This window comes from Haemaphysalis longicornis, unplaced genomic scaffold, assembly GCF_048455015.1.
Source record: "Haemaphysalis longicornis isolate Haplotype H1 unplaced genomic scaffold, Haemaphysalis longicornis Haplotype H1 scaffold_11, whole genome shotgun sequence".
NCBI lineage: Eukaryota > Metazoa > Arthropoda > Arachnida > Ixodida > Ixodidae > Haemaphysalis > Haemaphysalis longicornis.
In genome coordinates, this window is record NW_027526214.1 from 104,340,078 (window position 1) to 104,346,457 (window position 6,380).

Consider the following 6,380-nt stretch of genomic DNA (forward strand, 5'->3'; position numbering starts at 1 on the left):
GCGAGTGTTTGTGTCGCAGTGCTGTTTATATACAACTGCCAATTCAAACTAAATGAGTGGAAGATATGGATTTATTGTTGATGGTGTCCCTGAAGGCCTTCACAAGCGGAAAGGGATGCATGCAAATTAACAACACATTGAAAACTTTACACGATTTTAAACACCATGCAGATAGAAACCATGAAGAATATTCCATGATACGTTGCCTCGGAATATGCGTTCTAACTTAGGTTATGCTAAATGTAAAAGATAATTGGGAGAGATGGGCAGTACCTAACGCAAACTGATAGCATATACGGACAACTTTAAATTAAGTTGAGGGCAATAATTTGAAGAGAACATGATGGGCCTTGGGAACTGCAGACTATGCAAAATATTTCACGATGCTGCCTGGCGAGTGGCAAAATGCCTTCAGACGCAAGGTAGGGTGCCGAAATGGAAAACTAGAAATCACATTTTTGAGGCCCCGGAACCGGTTCGGAACGGTTCCTTCGATTCGTTCCGGTTCGGGTTCAGTTCCAAAATGGCGGAAAGAATACTGTTCCGGTTCAGTTCCGGTTCCGAGCAAAAATTCGGGTTCGGTTCCGGTTTTCGGTTCGGTTCCGGTTCCGGTTCGACACCCTGATTAAGGATACCAATGACTTTCTCTCAGACATCTCAAAAATTGAAATTCCTGATAACTGCCTTCTAGTCACCCTTGATGTTGCGTCACTGTATACTAACATCCCCCATGAAGATGGCATCGCCGCTGTATCCCTTGCGTATGAGCAGTCATCGTGCGACAAACCTATCGATTCTTCTGCTCTCCAAACATTCCTTAGGCCTATTCTTGAACTTAACAATTTTGATTTCGACGGAGTTCATTACATGCAAGTCAGCGGAACGTCAATGGGAACTCGAATCGGACCTAACTACGCTAATATATTTATGGCTCACCTCGAATCAAACTTTCTTGACACCCAAAATTTAAAGCCAATGTACTATAAAAGGTATATTGATGACATATTCATGATCTGGCAACACGGTGAGGCGGAGCTCCTCACCTTCATTGAGGCATTTAACCTAGCCCATCCTAGTATTTCCCTTGCTCATTCCTATTCGGAACACAGTGTAAACTTTCTGGACGTCACAGTTACTACCTTCCAAGGTCGGCTTCAAACTAAACTGTATAGAAAACCGACAGACACGCGGCAGTATTTGCACTTCCGAAGCAGCCATGTCAGACACTGCAAGACAGCAATACCTTACAGCCAAGCCCACCAAATTAGGAGAATTTGCTCAAACCAAGCCGACTTTGACTCAAACTGTCGAGAACTCAAGACCGCCCTCCTGAATAAAAAATACCCGGAAAAAGTTATCGACGACGCTATTGTACGAGCCAACCAATTATACCGTAACGAAATCTGTAAGAAAAAAGCCCCGAACGGGAACCCGCAAACTAACCTAGTTTTAACCCACTCATCCTCCGCTCCAAGAGTGTCAACCGTGCTAAAAAAACATCACAATATCCTAATGCAAAGTGACCGCTTAAAAAGCATATTCCCCGAACCACCACGCGCTGTCTACCGGCGTAATAAGAATTTAGGTGACTTTCTTACTAACTCTCGTATCAACCGACCGGCAACTACTGGCTGCATGCCCTGCAATAAACCCCGGTGTAAAGTATGCCCACACATGACCACTACACAGCGCGCCACCAGCACGGCTTCAGACTACTACGTCAATATAAAAGGTAACTTTAACTGTGATTCCGATAATGTCGTATATCTTTTAGAGTGCACTGTTTGTAGGCAACAATATATCGGCCAAACGGTAACGCCCTTCCGAATACGGTTCAATAATCACCGCTCTCATGCAAAAAGCTGCCCTTATTTGCCCCTGTCAAGACATGTGAACAGTCCCGGGCATGCATTTGAACATCTTAATGCAACGATTTTAGAATCCGCCTTCAAAACGCACCACGACCGCGAGGTTCGGGAATCTTATCTCATTTATAAGTTTGGGTCAGCCACGCTTGGAATTAATGAAAGTTACGGAAAACTAACGTGCTTATCCCTCGATTAAAATTAGCGGCTTCATAATTTTTATAACTATGTTCATTATTCCTACCCTCGAGTTTGCCATCAGAATTCGCAGAAACTCTCCTAAATACAGCAGCTTTATTAGCCTAATGCGGCTCAACAATGCCAATTGTCCTGGGGAGGGAGGCCTCGTTCCCATCACCACTGAAGAATGTTTACCTCTTTGTGATCTATTCATGTTTAACCTTTTGTGACCCTGCCTATTTCCTGTTCAATTGCTAGCTTCTGTGAAATGCTCTTTTGTGCTCCCTATCTATTCTCTTGACGCGCGGGGGGGCACACCCATCTTCGCTTCCCCCCGAACCAGTCTCAGCAGTCACTGAATACCTTATTGTATACTCTTCCCTTTCTTTTCAAATCGCGGTTGTCCAGTTTCCCCCATTGTCTGAACTTGCAGCCCGCGCGGCATACGTTGACCCGTCATGGTGCAACCTTGAACGCTGCATTGTTAACACGCCCCCTTTTTCTCTCTCTCGCTCCCCCCCCCCTTTTTTATTTTTCTTGTTTGTTTGTTGATGTTGTAACACAGGCGTAGCCTGACTGTATACACACTTTCCATTTCCGAAACATTTTCCGCTCTTTCTCACAGTTTTATGCAAACCTATATAAGAAATGTGTTCAAAATGTTTGCGACTGCAAAATCATGTAACTTTACTCTGATGAAGGCAAGCCCCGTTGCCGCTACGTAAGTAAACATTGTTTGTTATTGTTCTTGCTGAGTATCCGACTCTTTACTTATACTATTTCAGCGCGCTTTGTGAGTTTATCTTTCTCTAGATTTATATATATATATACACACACACACACACACATATATATATATATATATATATATATATATATATATATATATATATATATATATATATATATATATATATATATATATATATATATATATATATAACATCATTATATATATATATATATATATATATATATATATAACATCATCATTATCATCACCAGCCTATCTACGCCCACTGCAGTGCAAAGGCATCTACCATTCTTCTCCAATTACCTCGGTCCTGTGCAACTGTGACCAATTTATCCCCGCAAACTTCTTGATCTCATCTGCCCATCTAACTTTCTGCCGCCCCCTGCAACGCTTGCCTTCTCTAGGGATTCGCTCGGTTACCCTTAATGACCAGCGGTTATCTCGCCTTCGCATTACATGCCCTGCCCACGTCCATTTTTTTTCTCAATCTCTACTAATATGTATTTACACCAGTTTGGTCCCTGACCCACTCCTCTCTCTTCTTGTCCCTTAATGATACACCTATCATTTTCCGCTCCATTTCCCGCTGAGTCGTTCTCAATTTAAGTTGAACCCTCTTAGTGAGCCTCCAAGTTTCTACCCCATAGGTGAGTACCGGAAAGATGCAGCTGTCATACACTTTCTTCTTCAGCGACAATGGTAGGCTGCTGTTCATTATCTGAGAATGTCTTCCATATGCACCCCACCCCATTCTGATCCTTCTAATTATCTCTGCCTCATGGTTGGGATCTGGGGTAACAACTTGGCCTAAGTAGATGTATTCGCTTACCACTTCCACCGCCTCGCCACCTATGTCAAACTGCTCTGCTGTCCCGAAGTTATTGATCAATACTTTAGTTTTCTGCATATTAATTTTCAGGCCCACGGTTCTACTCTGTTCGCCCAGTGCGGAAAGCATGCTTTGCAATTCGTCCCCCGAGTTACTTAGCAAGGCAACGTCATCAGCCAATCTGAGGTTACTGAGGAATTCTCCGTTAACCCTTACTCCCACCTGTTCCCAATCGAACATTCTGAATACTTATTGTAAGCATGCTGTGAATAACATTGGAGAGATTGTGTCTCCTTGTTTGACACCCTTCCTTATAGGTATTTTACTGCAATCCCTATGGAGGATGATGGTAGCTGTAGACCCATTGTAGATATCCTCTAGTATTCTTACATAATGCTCATCTACCCCCTGGTTCCGTAATGCCCGAATGACTGCTAGGGTTTCGACCTAGTCAAATGCTTTCTCATAATCTATGAAGGCTATATATAGGGGTTCAGTATACTCAGCGCACTTCTCTATCACCTGATTGATCGTGTGAATATGGTCCATTGTTGAATAACCTTTACGGAACCCTGCTTGTCCTTTAGGTTGACTGAAATCTAAGGTTGCAGAGATTCGGTTCGCGATTACCTTGGTAAATACCTTGCAGACGACTGACAGTAAGCTGATCGGCCTGTAATTTTTCAAGTCCTTCATGTCGCCTTTCTTATGGATTAGGATAATGTTCGCGTTCTTCCAAGATTCCGGTACCATTGCGGTCATTAGGTATTGCGTATACAGGTTTGCCAGTTTTTCAAGTACAATTTCTCCGCCATCCTTCAAGAGGTCTGCTGTTATCTGACCCTCACCAGGTGGTTTCCCCCCTTTCATTTCTTTCAAAGCCTTCCTTACTTCTTAGGTCGTTACTGGTGGGATGTCTATCTCCTCTGAACTACTGTCTTGTTCGCCATTTTCCTGTATGTCCCGGCTGCTGTACAGATCCCTGTAGAACTCCTCGGCCACTGTGACTATTTTATTCCTATTTGTGATGACATTGCCTTGCTTATTCTTAAGTGCATACATATGATTTTTCCCCACGCCAAGATGTCTCTTTCCTGCTTTCAGGCTTCCTCCGTTCTTTACAGCGTATTCGATCCTCTCCATATTATACTTCCGTATGTCAGCTGTCTTACGCTTATTGATTAACTTCGAGAGCTCGGCTAGTTCTATTCTGTCAGCTGCGGTAGAGATTCTCATGGTTTGCCGTTTCCTGATTAGATCTTTCGTCTCCTGTGAAAGTTTACCAGTATCCTGCCTAGCCATAGTGCCCCCGACTTCTTCGGCACACTCCGTGATAATGTGTGTAAGGTTGTGGCTGGCTTCCTGTGTCGTAAGCTCGGCTTCCTCGTTAAGGGCGGAATATCGGTTCTGCAGCGCAATCATGAATTCTTCTAGTTTACGTCTTACTGTTAGGTCATTTATCGGCTTCTTTCGTAATGGCTTGTTGCGGTCCCTCCTCAGATCTAGCCTAATTCGAGATCTTACCATACGGTGGTCACTACACCTTACCCTTCGTAGCACTTCCACATCCTGCACGACGCCAGGGTCATCGCATAATGTGAAGTCTATTTTATTTTTGTGCTCCCCATTCGGGCTCCTCCAGGTCCACTTCCAACACTTCCGTTTACAGAAGAAGGTATTCATTATGCATAGGTTATTCCGTTCTGCAAACTCTACTAGTAGGTCCCCCCTGCTATTTCTACAGCCCAGACCATAGTTCCCAACTGCCTTGTCTTCAGCCTGATTCTTGCCTACTTTACCATTGAAGTCCCCCATAACTACGGTATCCTGTGTTTTTACTTTAGCCATTGCCGATTCCACATCTTCATAGAAGCGTTCCAATGCTTCGTCGTCGTGGCTGGATGTGGGTGCATAGCCCTGCACCACCTTGAGCTTGTACCTGTTATTGGGCCTAATTACAAGACCTGCTGCCATTTCGTTAATGCTATAGTATTCGTCTATGTTGCCAGCTATGCTTTTATTGACTAGAAATCCCACTCGAAGTTCTCTTCTCTCCTCTAGACCATGGTAACATAGGACGTGTTCATTTTTCAGAACCGTAAAGGCTTCGCCTGCCCTCCTAGCCTCACTAAGCCCTATTACATCCCATTTAATGCCCTCTAATTCCCCGAGACTTGCTTCGCTAGATAAGGTTCGCGCGTTAAACGTTGCCAGGTTCAGATTACTTTGGCGGCCTGTCCGGATCCAGGGATTCTTAGCACCCTCTGCTGCGTCACAGGTGTGACCGCCGCCATGGTCAGTTGCTCCGCAGCCGCTGGGGACTTAGGGCCGAGGGTTAATTGGCGTATTCATGGGAGGTTGTGGCCGTTACTACACCAGGGTAGCCAATCCTGCTCTGGTGAGGGAGTGCATTACCGGCAATGGCCGCCGGGGTCAGGCCGTACCCCAAGCCCCTTTGTGCAATTCCATCAATACGCGGATTTTATTTTTAATTCGGATAGAATTGTCCGGCACCGGGATTCGAACCATGGTCCTTCTGCACGCGAGGCGGGTGTTCTACCTCTACGCCATCGCTGCTCCTATGTATATATATATATATATATATATATATATATATATATCTATAAATATTTATATATATACATATATATATGTATATATATATATATACAGAAATCCATTATAAAATTTGTTATGAAATCCAGAAAGAAAGTCCGGCAGTCTAAAACACCAAAGAAGGCATAGGGAAATG